Source organism: Lissotriton vulgaris, chromosome 4_1, assembly GCF_964263255.1.
Source record: "Lissotriton vulgaris chromosome 4_1, aLisVul1.2, whole genome shotgun sequence".
Taxonomy (NCBI): domain Eukaryota; kingdom Metazoa; phylum Chordata; class Amphibia; order Caudata; family Salamandridae; genus Lissotriton; species Lissotriton vulgaris.
Window position 1 is genome coordinate 202,392,587 of NC_141691.1, and position 21,218 is coordinate 202,413,804.

At 50.0% G+C, this 21,218-nt stretch overlaps 1 protein-coding gene across 2 annotated transcripts in view; it reads right to left on the reverse strand.

The window, feature by feature from the left end:
• The window catches only part of STAG2 (STAG2 cohesin complex component), a 1,316,830-nt gene that overhangs the window by 1,028,834 nt on the left and 266,778 nt on the right, over positions 1 to 21,218 (reverse strand). The gene's annotated exons all lie outside the window — the stretch shown is intronic.

Below are 21,218 nucleotides of genomic sequence, written 5' to 3' on the forward strand. Positions count from 1 at the left end.
AAGTAACTTTATCTTCTGGTAAGTATTTCTAAATGCAGAATCCCTACTGTAGAACAGATACCCAAGCAGTACCTTGCAAAGGTGAAGAATCTTGGAGTGGATTAGAAGAACTAAAGTCATTTAGAAATGAGAAGGTGAAGTAGCCTTCTGTAGGAAGCTGGCTCTGTATATACTATAGCAAAGTGAGGTATAGTGTGCACAGAGTCCAGTGGGACCCCAAAGGTAGGCAGAGGTAAAGTTAGATAGCACCTTATTCTTTAATTGTGGTAGTGTGTGTGGTTGAGTGGTAAGGCTTTATCAGAGGACAGTTTTAATCACACACTGTATCAGCAAATGATTTCACACACTTAAAGACTGAACCTTCAGACCAATTGTTTTTGTATAAAAATATTCTTTTAGTTATTTCATTTCCTAGAACCAAGCAAGCCTGGCACAGGTAAGTGATAAGTACTTTGCAGTAAATATACAGTTTATAACAGTTTGGATTGCAATTGTAAATGTACTTTGATTTGATTACAGTAGTGTTACTGATAAAGCAATGCTTTTCAGAATACAGTACATATACTTTGTATAGGATTTTGAAAAACAGGTAAGTTACTTTTGAGATTACTTTTCTTACACAGCGTAGCATGCCTGGATACTACACTGGGACATTTCCTGAAAACAGGTAAGTAAAATAGTTTTTGTTAAGTTAGTACAATTTTAATTAATTTCTTTAGGTTTTCAAACTTCACACTTAGAGACTTTTCCAAGAAAAACAGTCCATGTTATTCTATAGTGGAAAATAGTTTGATTGGTTTTAGGGTAAGTATTCGGTAGTGGGAGTTGAGGTCTGGGGGTAGACTCAGGGGTCCCCTCAGGGTCATGGATGCACTCTCGTTACACCCTCATCGGCACTAGGGCGGCTGGGTGAAGGGTGCTGAGGCCCAATGTTATCCAATGGGGGATACAGGGCCTCCGGTTGATGGCTGCTGATTAGCAGGCCACTTGGTTGTGGGAGCAAAGCTCTTGGACTTTAGCTTAGGACAATTGGGGAACCAAAGTAGCCCCAAAAGTGCTCCCTCAGCAGCACTAGGGCGGCCAGGGTCAGGGTGCTGTTTCAACGCCAGGCGCCCTGTTTGCAATGGGGAACCTCTAGTTAGCAAAGGAACTGCAGGCTCGGGGACGAAGGTCTTCTGGGTGCGACCACCACTTTGAGAGGTAACTTGTGATGTTGGGGGTTGGTTAAGCACCATCGGTTTGGCCACCCAAGGCCGTGGGAGTGGGGTGCAGGGATGCCTTTTAAGGCCGAATCTTCTTACCAGCTCCCTGTCGTGGTTGGGGGAGACCTTCCGTATTTAGGCTGCAGGCAGGTCTGGGGGTCGCTGGAACTCTGGTCTGGATCACCGGGAAGACCTCCTCATGGTGTTTGCCCACTCAAGCTAGGGTCGTGGACGGCGGGTGCAGAGTGGTGCAGATATGTGGTGCACGGCCGGAGCCAGAGGTTGGAGATGAACAAATCCGGTGTTCACAGGAGACACAGTCTTTGTGGTTGAAGGCAGGCAGGTCATCCGAGGTTTGAGGTTGCTGGCTGCAGGACACACCGGGATTTCACAGGATCAAGGTGGAGACTAGCCGGTAGAGCTGGGGCCAAGTCAGTGGGCGTCTTCCTATCGTTCGCTTTGGCAGGGATGATCAGTCTTTTTCTTGTAGTTTCTTCTGGTCTGAGGAAGCAAGGTTCAGGGGTGCCCCTAAATGGTTGGGGCCAAGGGGTCCCTTCCCTGAGGTGGGTACACCCCCTATTATGCCACCCTCCGTTGGGAGGAGGTCATAAAGCCTTTCACTGGTTGGCTGAGCCCCCCCCATCTGCAAGATGGCAGGGACTGAGCTGTGCTTCACCTCGCCTCCCCCACCTTAGGGGCGCAGTTGGCAGAGGTGGGCACACCTCTCATCCTCACTTGTTTTTCCCGCCTGTTCTCCCACCCAAAGTAGGGGTCAGAACCAGTGGGGACCAGTTGCTGAAAGCAACAAGTGGCCTGGGGAAGCTCTCAAATGCGGCAAGCCTTTGAAGCTTCCCCTTCGTGAACCCTGCCCATCCTGGGAGAGTAGGCTTTGCACCTTGTCCCAGAATGTGCATTGTTTCAGGAACCCGAAAGCAGCAGGCTCTCCAGACCCAGGGGTCCAAAAACATGTCTGGTGGTGGCAGCTGAAAGCAGCCATTCAGCCTGGACACTAGTGGTAGGTTAGTTTTCAGGGGGCATCTCTAAGAAGCCCTCTGTGTGCATTTTTCATTAAATCCCACACTGGCATCAGTGTGGGCTTAATGTGCTAAGAAGATTGATACCAAACTTCTCAGTGTAGCCATTAGCGTAATGACAAACTCCCAGGCCCATATACTCTTAATGGCAGCACTGCACTTACAATGTCGAAGAATGGAATTAGACAGTGAAGGGGTACAAGGCTCATGCACCTGTCCCCTCAACACTGGTAGAGTGCACCTAGCTAGAGGGGTGACTGATCTATGCCAGGGCAGTGGGTTGTAGGCATGGCACGGATGTGTGCCATGTCGACTCTTTTCTTTGTTCTGCACCAAAAGACGCAGCCTGCAAAGGCAGTGTGCAAGTGTGAAGGTACAGGACCTCTAAGAGTGGCACAATAAGCGCTGCAGCCCTTAGAGACCTTCTCTGGTCACAGTGCCCTGGGTACCTGTGGTACCATTTACAAGGGGCTGATTTGTGGCCAAAGATGCCACTTGGGTTTAGGCTTCAATGCAGTTTTAGGGAAAGAATATAGGCCCTGGGTACCTGGTTAGCAGGAGCTTAGGGCACACTCAGTCAAAGCACATCATCAATTCAGCAAAAAGTGGGGGCAACCATGCGGAAAGAGGGCACTTTCTCACATCTTCCCACAGGACCTGGTCGTCAAGCCAGTAGTGCTTCTCGAAAGCATGCACCAAAGCATATGTGGCAGCCTAGAATAGATCAAGAATATGTACTGCTCACATCAACACCATGGTAACACCCTCAACTCTAGTGGAATAGCTGTTAGACCTTTCAGAAAATTCTTCTTGGAGAAAGTGAAGAACATCTTGACACAGAGGACTATAACCCCAACAGTGTTCTTTTCTGTAGAGCCTTCTCTTTCACTGATCCAGAAAACCATACAAAAAACTAGTGTCCACCCAATAGTAATAATTGGTACAAATCAATGAAAAAAACTTCACGACCTTCTGGAGTCTAACTGATGGGCCCTCTCCTCTTTTCAGAATTAAGAGAAGCAAAGAATGCAGACAGAGGGATTGATTACCCAGAGTGGAAGGGAGTCCCAACTTTCAGTGAGAAGACCACCAGAGACCTCACCCCAATTTGTCTGGATAAAAGGTCGTGAAGGGCGGATGCACAGAAATTGCTTGCTGTTCGTGCATGCAAAAAGATGACGATCACAATGAGGAAAACTGTCTTTAAAGTTAGGAGAAGCATCAAGCAATTATGCAAAGGCTCGAAGGGCGTACATAAGAGGAATGTGAAGACCAAGTTAAGTTCTAAAGAATCACAAACCATGATAGAAAATGTGTCAAACTCAATAAATCTCATCAGAACAGGTGATATGAATGAAGAAAAAGTTACTTCGGTAACACTATTCCTGGAGGATACTCTATCTACCGGAGATTCCTGATCTTGTGAATACCCACAGGCACAAGACAGGATCCAGAAGATTTTTGTAGCAACTCCCGTGGTAGATTGCATCATGTAGCTAAGTGTCCATCCTGACCCAAAAGTGACTTCAGGGTAACTGCCACTCTGAACGCCGATGTCTTTCTTTCGGATCTCTAGGCACACTGATGTAAGTGGGGCTCTTAGAAATCAGATCATGCCAGTGTACTGATCGCTAAATTAGAATCTTGTTAACATGGACCAATGAGTTAATTCGACTGAATGGGGAGGAGGGAGGGTTGGTGTGAAATCTGCAGTAAGAGCATCCACCAGAAAGAGGATTACAGACGGTGAGCACTTCTTTCCTCTGATTAATATTTCAAATCACAGATTATTCACCTTGTGAAAAAAATACCAAAGCAATATTGCCCCAGGTGGTGGGTCATTGGAATGACTCATTACCGTAAATTTTGTAGGACAGAATGGGCTAAGTAACAGTCTTGGTGGAGTTGGAAATCCAGGCAGTAGTGCTTAATGAACGTGTGAAATGACAGCCACATAGCTGCTGACAGATATTGAAGAATGGCACACCGCACACCAAAGCTGTGGTAGCAGCCTTTGCTCTGGTGAAATGAAGACGTCCTGAAGGCTGTTTCTTAACCAGCCCAAACCCAATCTTGATGCATAACACAAGCCATCTAAAGATGGTCCTCTTCTTTACAATGTTTAACAAAGATGTTTAAAAATAAGAGGAAATAAGAAACAAGCAATAGGAGCAATATTAATATCAACAAATACTATCTAAACAGCAGATTATCATATTTAACCAAGAGAGAGGTAATTCTTAGGGAGCTAGATAGTCTATCATTACCTGCCAAATTTTGTACCCCTTTTGCATTTTCCTGACTGATTTGATCCAATAAAGATTAAATTCTAAATAAGAAAACATTATAAAACTTTGCTCGCCACATTTCATATGTAGGTGCTTCATGCTTCAGCCACATTGAAGATATACATAGGCGAGCTACAGCCATAGCCATGAATAGAACATCTGTTTTTTTGATACCCTGGAAACAGATTATTATCATTAGATAAACCAAAAATAATCATCTCTCTTGAGATTATCACATCAGACTTTGTAATATATGCTAAAAAAAATTCTATGGATACAAAAAAAGGTTTTAATATTGGGCAATCTGAAAAAAATGTGTACAATATCTGCCAAATCAGATTGACACCTGTAGCATTTCCCATTATTAGAATCACCCCATTTTAGCATTTTAAATGGTGTATGGTAGAGATTAAATAAGGTTTTGTAATGCTGTGAATATAAATTGGCAGATAAAATAATGTTATCGGCTATATAGATTGATTCTTGAAAGGGTACTACCGATGTACCCAATCTTATACACCATTTAGATTCCTGCTGTCCCATATCATCCTGCTGTAGATTTAACAAATATTTATATATAGTCCCTATATGTGATGGTTTTTTTAAGTATTTCAATAAAGTCATTATGACAAAGCGATAAAGCATTTGGATGTTTAAGAATAAAATTACGTATTTACAAATACTTAAAAAGTCATGTTGGGAGACACTATATATCTCTTTTAGCTCCTGAAAGGAAGCAATTGTACCGTCTTTAACCATATTACCTATAGCTATCATGCCTTTTTCCCGCCATATACACATAGTGCGATCCCTAAATATTGGCGGAAGCAGTTCTATAGAATTACAGGGGGTATAAAAATTAATACGTCCCAAAGAGATAAGCTTCCGTATAGACCGCCATCCATTAAAGGCGGACAATACTAATTTAAATCTAGTTCTTTTATAGTAACTAGCTCCTAAAAAGCAAAGCAACATTTGTCAAGATAGTGGGCCATGTAAGAGAGAAAAGATTGAATATGCTACTTACTAGTATGCATCTGTTCTTGGCATGTAGGGCTGCTAACATTCATATCTTTGCATTAGATCGCCACCTAGTGTTGGGTCCGGATGATCGCACATTGTTGTCCTGGAAGAGTCTTCGAAGTATCCTGAGATGGGTGGCTCCTCCCCTGGACTACAGTGCGCATGGGCATCGGCTCCATCCCCAGATTGTTTTTCGCCATTGTGGCAAAGGATGGAGTGAAAAGTGTAAAGGATGTCCATGCTAATGATTGAATACAATAGTATATCTGCAGCTGCGACAGGCACCGGGGAGGAGGGTGGGCGATATGAATGTTAGCAGCCCTACATGCCAAGAACAGATGCATACTAGTAAGTAGCATATTCAGTTCGAGGCATGTGGGCTGCTAAATTCATATCTTTGCATAGAATACATAGCAGTCCCTCCATCAGCGGCGGTTGCCCGTGCCAGCTGCAGAAACCTGAAAAAGTGTCTTGAGAACAGCCTGCCCTACAGCCGCTTGCTGTTTGGAATGTACATCAACACAGTAGTGTTTTGTAAAGGTATGTGGTGTAACCCACGTGGCTGCTCTGCAAATGTCCTCTAGAGGAATGTTTCCAAGGAAAGCCATGGATGCCCCCAACTTGCGTGTGGAGTGTGCCTTTGGGGGTATTGTTAAAGTGCGCTTGGCTTTATGATAACAGATTTGAATGCACTTAACAATCCATCTGGCTATTCCTGCTTTGGAAATTGGGTTGCCTTTGTGTTGTGGTGAGAAGGCAACAAAGAGTTGTTTCGTCTTCCTAAAGTGTTGTGTCCTGTCTATGTAGTACATCAATGCCCTCCGTACGTCTAACGTATGGAGCATCCTTTCCGCCACTGTTTGTGGGTTCTGGAAGAATGCAGGCAAATCGATAGTTTGGTTGAGATGAAAATGTGACACCACCTTTGGAAGGAATTTGGGGTTAGTACGTAGTACTACCCTATTTGGATGAATCTGGATGAATGGCTCTTGTATCGTGAGTGCTTGCAACTCACTTACGCGTCTTAGTGACGTAATGGCAATTAGGAAAGCAACTTTCCACGTTAGGAATTGCAGTTCGCACGAGTGCATTGGCTCAAACGGTGGTCCCATCAGTCTGGTGAGGACCACATTGAGGTTCCACACGGGAGCTGGCGGTGTTCTTGGGGGAATGACTCGTTTCAGGCCTTCAAGAAACGCTTTAATGGCCGGCACCCTGAAGACTGAGAGATGCTGCCTATTTTGAAGGTAAGCTGCGATGGCGGATAGATGTATCCGAATAGAAGTGAACGCTAGTTTGCACTTATAAAGGTGTAACAGATAGCAAATGATGTTAGGGATAGATGCATCTAGCGGGTTTATGTCATTGTCTGCACAGTAAATGACAAAACGCTTCCATTTTGCGGCATAGCATGCTCTGGTTGACGGCTTCCTCGCCTCCTTGATGATGTTCATGCATTCAGGAGGTAGGTTTAGGTACCCAAACTCTAAGACTTCAGGAGCCAGATCGCTAGGTTGAGCTGTTGCGGATCTGGATGCTGAATTTCTCCATGGTTCTGCGTCAGAAGTCTGGGCGTGAGGCGCAGTCTTTGATGCGGGACCACTGAGAGTTCGAGGAACGTGGCGTACCATGCTTGGCGTGCCCACGTTGGAGCAACTAGGATGAGTGTCATGGAGTGTTGCCGTAGTTTCCTCGCCACCAGTGGTATCAGGGGTGTCGGGGGAAAAGCGTAAGCAAATTTGCCTGACCAGTTCATCCATATCGCATTGCCCTGCGATTGGGGGTGTGGGAACCTGGCGGCGAAGCTTTGGCATTTTGCGTTCTCCCTTGTGGCGAACAGGTCTATGTCTGGACGCCCCCACCTTTGGAAGTACGGCTGGAGTACCGATGGATGTATCCCCCACTCGTGCATTTGATGACTGTATCTGCTGAGCAGATCCGCCATCTGATTGTCCTTCCCCGGGAGGTGTTCTGCCATGAGGAAGATGTTCCTCTGAATGGCCCACTTCCACATGCTCTGAGCCAGGTGAGACAGCTGTGGTGAGTGGGTGCCCCCCTGTTTTTGGATGTAGTACATCGCGGTCATGTTGTCCGTCCGGACTAACACCACTTTGTTGCACAGATGTACAATGAAGGACTTGAGTGCCATGAAGATCGCCATCAGTTCTAGATAGTTGATGTGCATCTTCTGTTGCTGCGTCGTCCATAGTCCCTGCACTGTGTAAGTGAGCAGGTGTGCTCCCCATCCCTGGAGAGATGCGTCCGTTGTCAGGATAACCTGTGGCACTGGCTCCTGGAACAGTCGGCCCTTGCAAAGGTTGTGTGGAGTCCACCAATGCAGAGAGTTGTATGCCCGACTGGTAACCAACACTAGGTCTGTTAATTGTCCCTGAGCCTGTGTCCACTGATTTGCTAAGCACTCCTGGAGCGGGCGCATATGCAACCGTGCGTGCGGGACTATGAAGATGCAGGAGGCCATCATGCCTATCAACTGCATGAACACTCTTGCTGGAAGTGAGTGTCCCGGTCTGAACTTCTGGATTAGAGACTGTATGCCGTCTATCCTGACCTGGTTTGGTTGTGCCGAGGCCGTCAGGGTATTGATTGTCGCACCCAGAAACTGCCGGACGTGTGCCGGCTGAAGGTGTGACTTCGGGTAATTCAACGAGAAACCCAGGTCGTGAAGGAGGTGAATGGTAGTCGACATGTCCGCGGCGCACTGCTGTTCCGACCTGGCTTGAACGAGCCAGTCGTCGAGGTAGGGGTAGACATGGATGTTCTGCCTCCTGAGGTGCGCTGCTACAGTCGCCAGACACTTGGTAAAGACCCTTGGGGCAGTTGTGACTCCGAAGGGTAGGACTTTGAACTGATAATGCGTGCCCTGGATAGTGAACCTGAGGTACTTTCTGTGGGACGGATGTAGCGGAATGTGGAAATAAGCATCCTTGAGATCCAAGGTTGCTAAGAAGTCTCCTTTGTTTAACATAGGAAGAATCTGTTGCAGTGTAAGCATGTGGAAATGCTCTGACAGTATGTACAGATTGAGGGGACGGAGATCCAGAATTGGTCTGAGAGATCCGTCCTTCTTTGGAATGAGGAAGTACAGGGAATAAACCCCCGTGCCTTCCTCCCCCACTGGCACGAGCTCGATTGCCCCTTTTTGCAGCATCACCAACACTTCCTGCTGCAATAAGTGCAAGTGCTCTGCGGACATAGGTCTGTGCCTTGGTGGAATGTTGGGTGGAGTGGACTTTAACTCTAGACAGTAACCGTACTGGATAAGCTGTCGCACCCACCTGTCTGTGGTGATGTTGATCCAGACGGGCAGGAACTGCTGTATTCTCCCCCCGACAGGTGTTAAATGGTCGGGGGGCAGTGACAGAGAGTCACTGGTTGCTTGGGGCAGAGGAGCGTGAATTGTTGCCTCCTTTGCCACGCCCTTTGTTGCTGTTTCCCCTGTAGCCCCTCTTGTTTTGTTTGGGGTACGAGGACTGTGCTCCACCTCTAGGGAACTGTGACTGTTGACCCATCTGTCCTCTGGTGACTCCACGGGCACCTGAGCGACGAAAATTATTGCCACGAAACTGCTGAGATTGTAGGGCCCCCATCGATTTAGCGGTTTCAGTGTCCTTTTTAATTTTTTCCAGGGTGGTGTCAACATCTGGACCAAACAGTCTATCCGGATTGACTGGTTGATTAAGTATGGTTGTTTGAATGTCAGGTTTGAACCCCGATATGCGGAGCCAAGCCTGTCTCCTGAGCATGACACTGGTGTTAATGGCCCTAGCGGCTGTGTCCGCGACATCCAGTGCGCACTTTATGGCCGCGTTGGATATCAATTGTCCTTCTTGTATAATCATCTTGGTGCCCTCTTGAAACTGCGGAGGCAGGTGTTCTACAATCTGCTCTAGTGTGTCGTAATGTGATCTATCATACCGTGCCAGTAGTGCCTGTGTATTAGCAATACGCCAGAAATTGGCAGCCTGTGCAGCCACTCTTTTGCCTCCTGCCTCTAGCACTTTGGACTCCTTATCCGGGGGAGGAGCTTCACCCGTTGTTTGGGAGTTGGCCCTCTTGCGTGCGTTTGCTACCACCAAGGAGTCAAGCGGCAATTGTCCCCGAATGTATGCAGGGTCTGCAGGCGCTGGTCTGTACTTTTTTTCAATACGTGGGTTGACCACCCTCGCCCTGGTAGGCTCTTTAAAGATGTCCGCAGCATGCTTGAGGACCCCTTTGAGCATAAGCAGGGTCTTTACATTTCTTTCCGAAACTGAAAATGTGTCGAATAGAAAGTCCTCCTCAACAGGGTCAGCATGCATGTCCACATCATGATTAGCAGCTGCCCTTTCAATGAGTGCATGAAAACCTGCAGAATCCTCCGTAGGGGATGCACGTGTACTGAAAGTCTGTGGGTCTTGCCCCACATCCTGGGTGCCTTGGTCCCCAATGCCATAATAAGAATCTGGCTGCGCATCAGGTTCATTTCCTGTGAACGTGTATTGTTCATCTTCACCATATCCCTCACTTTCAGGGTGGTCTGGAGACGGTGTTGGGCTCCTTCCCAGAGGAGGCTGGATAGGTTCCATGAGGCCTGAGGCGTCCTGTGGAAACTTTTTCTTCTTTAGGGGAATGACGTAGGATTCCACCGGCTGCGAAGTGATCTTCCTTTTATAAAGGGTTAACTTCCCCGTGTCCGCGTCTATGAAACACTCTGAATCCTCTTCAGGGTCGAGCAGTTGACCCGAAGATGTCCCCGCCGTAGAAGATTCCGACTTCTTTGGCGTCGATTTCGAGGAAAAGGCCTTTGGCACCACTTTAGGCGGTAGAAGGAAGAGGAGCTTACTTGCCGGTTTGACCGGGACGTCTGCCGCCTTCTGCGTCGATGGCGTTGGCGTCGACGAAGAAAAGGCCTTGTCTTTAATTCTTTGTAGTGAAGCAGCCACAAGAGATGCGTCGGTGACCGATGTCTTCGGCACCGACGAGGTGGCCTTGCCTTCGGATGCGACGTTCCGTTGGTCTTTCGGAGGGATGGACGGCGCCAACCCCGAGTCCCTGGAGCGATGCGCAGATGTCTCCGTTGGAGCCGAGGCCGTGTCGGTTGCCTTGGCAGGCTTCGCCGGCGCCGGCGCGCTTGTCTTGTGCGTGCCACTCTTTTTAGAGGATCTCTCCTCCGGCGCCGATTTCGACCCTTTGGAATCGCCGTGCTTCCTCGACTTCTGCGGACCGGAGGTCGACGGAGTCGATGAGGCCGCCGGTTTATTTGTTTTTGCTGTTAAGACCGCCATCTTAGGGACGATTGAGTCCTTAACTTTCGGTTTCGGTTTCGGGTCGGCCATTTTAGGTGCAGTCGAGACCGTTGTTTTCAGTTTCGGTTTCGAAACCCTCGGCGCAGCAAGTATGTCCGTGGCCGGGCCGGCAGGCGGGCCGTGGCTTGCGCTACAGGGTCTTGGGTAAGGCCGACAGGCGATCCCGCGACCCTCTCCTGCTGTTCGTCAACTTCGGGGCATAGCTCGTCCCCTGAGCTATCTTCCTCGGCCCCATAAACCATAACGTCGTCCCCTACCTCGTCGACGTATTCAAGGCCTTGACCCACGACTCCGTCGTCGTCATATTCCGGATCAGCCTCGACCTCCGTCTCAGGCGGGGAGATTTGAAGATGATGGCTCTGGTCCTCCTCTTCTTGGTCGCCGAAGATGTTATCTGGATCCGGGGCCGCCTGGTTGGCCACAAGGCGCACTGCGCGCCGAATCGTGAGAGTTTTCTTCGACCTGAACTTCGCACAGGCCCGGCAACTTCCTTCGTCATGGTCTGGCGAAAGGCACTTATTACAGACCGGGTGTACGTCTATATGTGGGTATTTGGACCCACAGAGCGGACAGAGTTTAAACGGACTCCGCTCCATGTTGGGAACTTAGTGTCGAGTCGCGTTGAGAAGGCCTCGATGTCCGAAGAGTAGTAAAAAACTCCGGTGATTCCGGCTCCGAGAGACGGAAGAACTCGAGACCGTACGCAAACAATACCGACGCAAAGAACCCAAAGCCTTTTGGCCGTAAAAAGTGATGTTTATTCGGTTCCGACGGAGAGACGTCGAGACCGCATCCGAACCCAATGGCGGAAAAAAACAATCTGGGGATGGAGCCGATGCCCATGCGCACTGTAGTCCAGGGGAGGAGCCACCCATCTCAGGATACTTCGAAGACTCTTCCAGGACAACAATGTGCGATCATCCGGACCCAACACTAGGTGGCGATCTAATGCAAAGATATGAATTTAGCAGCCCACATGCCTCGAACATCTGGGCTTTCAAATATAGGTGGGAGTTCCACCAATTGCAAAATATTTAATATTTTGCATAAGACATGCAAGGTAATATAGTGCAAAATTTGGAACTCCCCATCCCCCATGTAAAATTGGCAATGTCATAAATTTGGACGCCCTTCGCGCAGATTTCCAGCCCCATAAGAATCGATCAGTTATAGATTGTAATTTCCTCAATTGTAATGCCGGTATCTCCAATGGTATTGCCCGAAAATAATATAAAACTTTTGGTAAGATGGACATTTTTAAAACATTGAGTCTCCCAACTAATGACAGGTGTAAACATTCAATTTTCTCTAGTTGATTTCTAACCGATTGCAATATATCTGACCAGTTCACCATAATTAACTGTTGGAGTGACAATCTAATTTTAACGCCCAAATATTTGGCCTCGGGGGTAACCCGGCTATCATTGGTGCATAGTCCTGCTGAACATATAACGTGTCTTCTGAATATTGAGTTTGTACCCGGACACAGTACCAAATTCGCGAGTCAAGTTTTCAATTTCACATAATGCAGATTCTGGATCAGATGTTATACCCGCGACATCGTCAGCATAAACTAACACACGTATATCACCCCCGGGTAAGACCATGGATTATATATATTGGGATGACATCAGCGTCTTTAAAAGTGGTTCTATGTACATGGCAAATAATAGGGGTGAGCATGGGCACCCCTGCCGTGTGCCCCGTGTGATATTAACTGCAGTTGATTCTTGCCCCGGCACACATACCTTAGCCCTTGGGTGTCTATACATGACTTGTAAAGCAAATATAAATCGTGGTCCAAACCCCATTTTTCCCAAAATCGCCCATAAAAATGGCCATGCAACGCGATCAAACGCTTTTTCGGCGTCTAAAAACACCAAACCAACGTTCAGATGATTTGCGGTAGCATAGTCTAAAGTTGAAATAACCCGGTCTATATGATTGATCATACCGCGACCTGGAAGGAAGCTGTGCTGTTGTTCAGAAACAAGAGCAGGTACAACTTAGATCAGCCGATTTGCAAGAATTTTAGAGTACAATTTCGCATCAACATTAATAAGTGAGATAGGTCGATATGACCCAGGAAGATGCAGAGGCTTATCTTTTTTCTTAAATACAATTATACTTGCATCATCCCATGATCGGGGTGGACTCCCATTTTGGGCTTCTATAAACGTCGCCAACATATCATCTTTAATAATAGGAAATAGCACATGGTATATTTCTAACGGATGTTTATCAGGGCCAGAGGCCTTCCCCAGGGCCAGTTCTTTAAGGGAGGTCTCAAGTTCTTGCATTGTAATTGGCGACTCTAATTGTTCCTGATGCACAGAATCTAGTTGAGTTAAATCAAGTTTATCTATATAGTGATCAAGTAAATCAAAAGAAGAATTTTCTTGGGTATAAAGATCTGTATAGTACTCATAAAATACATTAAGAAGAATACCCTCTGATGATTCAATTAAAATACCCTCACTATTTTCTATAGAAGTTACACGCTGTGCGGTCCGACGCCCCCGCATTCTTTTTTTTTTTTTTTAAACTCTTTATTCGGGACTGTTACAGGATATCATACATTTCTGTACATTTTCTTATCATAGCATACATCAGTCTTTTCCGTTTTCATAACCATTAATTTGTGGGAGCAGTACATTTCAGTTATAAGTTGCTTGTCAGAGAAATCCCCGGATATTTCCCATATATACTCTGTAAACTCCAGAATCGTGTCTTACATAAGTATCACACCCCAACTGTCCCCCCCTCCCCACCCGCCCACCCACCCACCCACCCTCTGTCTCCTGGTCGTTCTCACTTGTGCACTCCACATCCCGGGTCAAGGTGGCTCTGTCTATTTGGAATTTGGTAAAATCCCTAGGTCTGGTCTAGCCCTTGTGAGTCGCAATGGTGCCCGTGGTTCTCGGCCCCCTCCCGTTACATATGTGAGTTCACCCCACCGGGTCTCCCGAACTGTCCAGGTCTATCTCTTCCAGTTCCAGCAGCATTAAGTCCCATTCCTGAGCTATTGGATATTTGCGCAGGCGCTTGCTCTCCTAGTCTCGCAGTGCCGCGGATTCTGCTTTGCCCCATTTCAGTAAGTCGCTGCGCCACATTTCTATTTGTGGGGCTCTGGGTGACTTCCATCTCATGGTGAGCACCCTGACCGCCAGCACTAGTGCCAGATCCATAAGTCTCAGCTGTGCCTTGCATGCGTCTTGGGCCGTTTCCTGTTCCCCAGTAGGCATGGTGACGCTCCCTCAGGGATCTGGAGTGTTGTTATGGAGTGTAGCGTATGTTTGATCGTTCCCCAATAAGTGTGTAACTTCGGGCATGACCATAGCATGTGGAGAATATGGGCTTCGTCTTGGTGACATCTCGGGCAGCAGTGTGCGGTGGCAGGGAACATCCGATGTAACCTCTGGGGTGTAAGGTAAGCTCTGTGGAGAACCATGGCCTGTATGAACTGAAACTTAACATTCCTGGACACCCGTCTATGATGGCCGAGAATAATTTTCCACTCCCCGTCCGTTATGTTTTCGCCCGAGTCTGCAGTCCAGGTCTCCCTGAGTGTAGCAATCGGCGAAGGCACATGTTCCCTGATGCCAACATATAACCATTTCACTAAGTGTCCCCCGTGCCCATGTAGTATAAGAGGTGTACTAATTCATGTTGTTCTGGTTTTGTACGTTGTGGGGCCCAAGCCCGTCGCACGTAGTGCGTCACCGAGGCGTGTAGTAGGTATAAGCGTGAAGGTGCTCCCGTGGCTTGTACAAACGAGGTGTGGTCCAGCATGGTGTCGTCGCCGAACAGGTCTCGCACCCTGTCCACCCCAGTCTCCGTCCAGGGTCGTAATCTGCGCAGTGTTAGAGTCCCCTGTGGTGTCAGGAGTCCCAGTAGTGGTATATTGTCTGCATATGGGGAGGTCCCAGTCGAGTATGACAGTGCTTTCTTCCAGCAGGTCAGGGCCACGTGCAGGAGGGGGTGACAGTCTCTAGGGATCCTAGCATTGGGCAAGAGGAGGGAGTGCAGGTCTCCACGCGCAAATTTGTCCGCCGTGTAAGCGATCTCATGCAGGTCCCTGCCCGCCACCCATCGGGTCAGCCATTGGAGTTGGCTGGCATAGTAGTAACTTCGCAGGTCTGGCACTCCCAGGCCGCCCTGTCTGGTCTTCAGTTGCAGTTTTTTAAGGCTGATCCGTCTTCTCCCCGAACCCCATATGAGGTTGACCAGTAATGTATTTAGCGTGGTAAAAATCTGACGCGGGAGCATAACCGGCAGGTTCACAAAATAATACAGTATGCGGGGAAGCAGGACCATCTTCGAGACCGCCACTCGTCCCATTACCGATAGGGGTAAGGACGTCCAGAAGCCTATGCTACCTCGCAGGCCAGTAATGGCCTTACGGATATTACCGTCAATCTGGGCCTCCGGGTCCCGGTAGACCTGTATTCCGAGATATTTAAACGTGGTCGGCGCCACTTGGATTTCATGGGTCCCAAACTGTATGAGGGGGGGCTGTCGGCCATCTCGAAAGAAGAAACCCAGGGACTTCCATGGATTTATAGCCAGCCCAGATATGACCTCAAATCGTCTAAAGATATTCGCCAGGACCGAGTGGTCTCCTCGCAGGTTCCGGAGGAACACCAAGATGTCGTCGGCATATATTGAGATCATGTGGTCAGTGCCTTCCACCGGTATGCCGTCCTCCCCAGCTCTATTGCGAAGCGCAATAGCCAGGGGTTCCAGCGTCAGCACAAACAGTAGTGGCGACAGTGGGCAGCCCTGTCGGGTGTCCCTATGGACTTCATAACTGTCCGATGTGTGTCTCCCTGTGCGTGCCCTAGACGTCGGACCTGTGTATAATAAGCGGATCCATTTCATAAGGCCTTCCGGGAAACCAAAGCGATGCAGGACTTCGAACATGAAATTCCACGTCAGGGAATCAAACGCCTGACGGAGGTCTAGTGCTATACAGCCAGCGTGTGGTAGGTTGTGGGGTGTAGTTGTCATGAGGGCGTGGAGTCGCCTCGAGTTCTGGGAGGTACTACTCTCTGGGAGAAAGCCACATTGGTCAGTATGGATCAGGCCAGGGAGGTGGTGTTGGATCCTCATGGCAATAGCTTTACTAAGGATCTTATACTCCGTGGAGAGCATGGAGAGGGGCCTGTAATTACCTACATCCTGAGTGTCCCTACCGGGTTTCGGGATAGATATCACCAGGGCCTGCATGATGGTAGCCGGGAGATGGCCAGCCTGGTACGCAGTGATGTATATTTTCTCCAGGACAGGGGCCAGCACATCAGCATATGTTTGATAAAACTCCCCTGGTAGGCCATCCATGCCCGGGGTTTTGCCCCGGTTAAGCGAGTGGATCGCTATCTTTATTTCCTGCTGTGTTATAGGCCTGGCTAGAGCCGCCTGGATTCCAGGGGCCAGCACTGGGAGCGTCAGTTCGTCCAGGAAGTCCGACATTTCGTCCCTGTCCACTACAGAGGGGGGAGCATAGAGGTTCTCTAGGTGAGTCTTAAATACAGTGTTGATTCCTAGTTGAGTGTGTATCAAGTCACCCGCCGCGTTCCGGATAGACGTTATTGTAGGGCTCTCAGGGGCATCCCGGACCAGCCGGGCAAGCAGAGCACCGGATCTATCCGCCTCCTACTGTTGTCGTTTCAAATAGGCCCCGTAGTCCATCACTCTCAGGGTCTCTAGTAGTTCAGCATGTTCGATATTACACTGCTGTAGATCAGTCTGTCGGCCAGGGTCCAGCCCTACTGCATTTTCAAGGTCACGCATGCGCTTCTCCACCTCGCATAGCCTACTGTGGATCTCCTGTCTGGCTCCCACTAGGCGGCCTATAGCAGCCCCCCGTATTACAGTTTTCATTGCGTCCCATACCACTAGGTTCGAGGACGCAGAGTCCCAGTTTGTATCGAAGTAGCCAGTTAAGGCTTCAGCTATATGTGATCGAAACGGGCCATCCTCGAGCAACGCAGGGTTAAGCCTCCAGGTAGGGACAGGTGAGGGCACTCTACCCCAGTGTAGGTCAAGCGCTAGCGGCCGGTGGTCTGAGAACGTTTTAGCAAGGTAATCTGATGTGTCGCATCTAGTCACGACTGAGGTGGAGCACACAAATCTATCTAGTCTGGTATGCAGGTTGTGTACAGGGGAGTAGCATGAGTATTCTTTATATGTTGGGTGCAGCGTGCGCCAGATGTCAGCCAACCCCCAGCCCCGAAGCCATGTCCCAAACTATTCAGACAGTTTATGTATTCCCGCCGCCTGAAGGGGGGGGTGCGATCTGTCAAGGGCCACATCTAAGATCATGTTCCAGTCACCTCCCAAGATCCAGGGGACGTCCACCCAGTCCGTCAATGCCCGGCCCACTGCAGCTAGGAACTTATCTTGGTCGAAATTCGGGGCATAGATGCTGCCCAACACTACCACCTCCCCGTCCAGGGTGCCCCTCACCAACACATAGCGCCCTGGTTCGTCTGTCCGTCTCTCCAGTTCTACAAATGGAGTGCCGTGACGCACCCATATCGTGGCCCCTCTGGAGAAGGCAGAGTATGTGGTAGAGAATATAGTACCCCTCCATTTCTTCCGTAGCAGGAGTGCTTTGGAGTGTGTCATGTGTGACTCCTGTAGGAACACGATCTGTGCCTTTTGTCGTAGCAGGAAAGCATGCACCCTGTGTCTCTTCTGCACTGCCCCCAGCCCTCTCACATTCCAGGTGACCAGCCTATACTTGCCTTGTGCTTCAGCCATAACCCCGTGTAGGTGTCGCAAGGAGTGTTCCCATATGTCCTAGTGAGTGATTCGCCCGTGTCAACCAGGAGACAGTACCCTCCCTATCCCAAACCCCAATTGTGGAGGCGCAGCCTCTGAACTCCGCTGTGCCGAACCATAAACATTGTAACGTAATTAAACAGGTAACGTTGCATACGCTAGTGGGGGGTCGGCCAAGCGCTGGCTGTGTCCATAGTGCCATGCCCGGTCAAGTCGCCGGCTCAACGGCGCCGCCGGGAGAGTTCTTTCAGGATTGTTCGGTATATGTAGCCACGTCTTGTGGGGGGGGGGGGGGGGGGGGGGGGGAGGGGGGGAGAAAGGGGCAGGGGAGGGGAAGGGGGGGGGGGGGAAACAAGGGCAGCCCCATACTGGTACAGTCAGCAAACAGCGGCCAAGTGCCGTAGGATCCCAGGAGATGCAGGAGTCACATCTCGCGGTCCCCGCATCTAAGTCTCCTTCCCCACCTGTGATTAGGCCATGTAGTGTTCGCCAGCAAAGAAGGGCCACATACATTTTCCGAGCAAACACCTTTCGCCCCACTCCCCCGCCCCCCTAGTTCACACATAAAAAGGATATTATGTGTACTCAAGTTTCAGGTCTGGTCCATAGGAGGTATTACTCTTGGGCATTGTCTAGAAGTTCGTCCGCGGCTCTAGGTGTCACCGTCGGGAACAGGACTATACTGTTGTCCGAGTGGACTGTGCTATCCTCAGTGTCTGTGTTAATTGTCTCTCGGTCGTCTCTGAAGGAGCCCACTGCTGCCACTGCCTCCACCTGTCCCTGCTTCTGCTGATGGGCAGTCGGTTTACGCTGTTTTGGGTGATTGCGTCGGGCGCCGCTCCTGTCTTCCCCCTGAGGCTGGCTTTCCTTGGACCCACTGTCCGTGGAGGCCTGTGTCGGGTCCAGTCGTTCCTCAATGTCCATCACCTCCATCCATTCCTCCACATCTGTGGGGCTTTCAAAAAAGTGAGTTTTCTTGTCATGGATTACCTTCAGGCGCGCAGGGAACAGTAAGGCGTAGCGTAATTTCGCCTTTTGGAGTTTCTGTCTCACCTCATAGTATGAAGATCGTTGTTTTTGCACTTGAGTGGTGTAATCCGGGTACAGTGATATTCTTTTATTCTCCCACCGTATGACCGATTTTATTCTGGCCTGATTTAGCAGCATGTCTCTGTCCCGGTAATTTAGGATCCTGACAATGAGCGGCCGTGGCGTCTGTCCCGGTTTAGGCTGGCCAGTTGGGATCCTATGGGCCCTCTCGACACAAAAGAACGGTGACAGACCTTCAGGGGCAACGTTATCTCAGAACCATTGTTCCATGAACTCTGCCGGACGGGATCCCTCGCTTCTTTCCGGCAGGCCAATAACGCGAATGTTATTGCGTCGATTGCGCCCTTCTGCATCCTCCACGCGTTCCATCAGGGTTTTTGACTTGACGCTGGATCAGCTGGATGGAGTCTGTGTGTTCCGCCACAGCCGGGGCAATTTCAGCCAACGATAGACCTTGATCCTTAACTTTGTCCGCTAGTTTCTCATGGTCCGTCTTAAGCAAAGAGAGGTTAGTGGTGAGGGTGCCCATCTGCGTCTCCATCACAGCTCTGGAGTCTCTGATCTCCTTAAGTATAAGGTCCAGCTTATCACCTTGTTGACTCTCTGAGAGGGTGGAAGTCAACGTCAGCGGCGCAGAGCCCCCGGGGTCTGCATCTTGAGTAGGGCCCGTGACCGGTCCTTCCTTGCCCTCCGTGTTCTTCACGCCTTTGCGCACCATGGTAAGTGCCAGGTGTCCAGGTGGCGGCAGGAGCGCGTCCCAGGGCAAACACCAGCTGTCCGGGGCGTGTCTGTTGTCCTAGTAGCCCCCTCGTTGGCCTTCCCCAGCACTCACAGCCTGGGGTATCTGTTGAAGGTTGCCGTGACTCCGCTGGGGGGGGGGGGGGATCCCCTCGGGCCCCGTTCAGCTTATAGGGGCGTCGGGGCCCTCCGCAGCGCCATCCACCCTGAGGCGCTATGCCTTTCTCCCTATCCGGCTTACTGCAGGGGCCAAGAGCGGTAGCAGGATCAAGTGGGTGCCACCCCGCCTGAGTTTCCAACAATGTACGGGTGAAGTGTAACTGGGGCCTGGCCGATATTGGAACAGTTTAGGCGCTTCGGGGGTATTAGCAGCCCCGTTCCAGGCCTCTCCGGCGCTCCGATCTCCAGCTCGCCTCGTGGGGGAGGCCCATACCCCCTCAGCCCCACCGCGTCGCAGCCGGGCAGTCGGGGCGTCTCAGCCGGGCCCGGCCTCTAGCCCAGGGGTCTCTGTCCACCTTAGTCCGCTCTCTTCAGGCTGTGGGGCAGCAGCGCTACCCTAGGCTCCGGTCCTCCGCCCAGCTCAGGGCCTCCAGGGGCCCCCCCCCCCTCTCCTTCGGACCTCTCACGTCAATCCTCGCGGGCAGGGGGCAGGTCAGGCGGTGGGGCACCTCATCCAATGGTCGCCACCGGCGGCGGGAGTATTCGGGCCACAGCGTCCGCACTCCGGCGCCCCAGTTCGCAGCATGGGTCCGTCTGCAGTCTCCGACCCTCCACTCGGCACCCGGGGTAACAGGGTGTCGTCCGCTCCTCTCGGCCGTCGCGGGGTCGGGGTCTCCGCTCCAGGGGTCCACTTCCGGTCCCGGGGCCTCCGGCGTGCCGTCACCTCTCGGCCCTCGCCCTCCGGGTGCTGCTGTCACTCGAGGCCCTGGTCTGCAGCGTGACACCAGGCCCCACCTTCAGCCACGGCGTAACTCCGGGGTTCCTGCCGCCAGAGCTTCAGGATTTTCAGCGGGGCAGGCGGGGGTTAGGAGCTTCAGGATGCAGCCGTTTTCAGGTGTAAACGGCCCCTCGGCGTGGGTTGCAGGATCGATCCTCCCCCAGCGGCACCGGAGCACTAGCAAACTCCGTCCGCCATGTTGGCCTGCTAGCCACGCCCCCGCCCCCGCATTCTTTGAGCTAAACATCTTCCCACATTTTCCCCATATTCATATCTTTCCGCACGATGAATTTTATATTGGCGTGCTATGTCCTGACTCCAGACCTCATTAATCTTAGCTTTGTATTTAGCGACTTTGTCTTGTGAAGCGTTACTATCTCGGTGTAGACTAATATCGTGCATTAAATCATGTTCTGCGTTTATTAAATCTTGTAATAGTTGCGCCATTATTTTGTTCCCTTTCTGCTGGAGACTCCAGCCATAACTACAAGTTTCATATTTACAACAAGGGGTGGTGAGGGACAGAGTCTCTGAATTAAGCAGAAAGCTCTCACCGAGTCAAGAGATCAGGGCTAGATCCAACACCGTTTTTTACAAGTTTCAACTCGTAATCCTGCCTTAAAACAGTCCCATACCATTGCATAGGACGTAGAACCCCTATTAAGATCAAAAAACTGCTGGGCCCAGTCTAAAACTTGTTGCAAATAGGTTTCATCTAAAAGAAGTTTCTTATTAAATGTAAAAGACCTTTGTATTCGCTGGGTTTAAGTATGGGCATGTCTATAACAATCGGAGCATGGTCAGATGTAATACGTGGCTTAACAGACATTCGGGATCCTTCTGCCATATGCCTA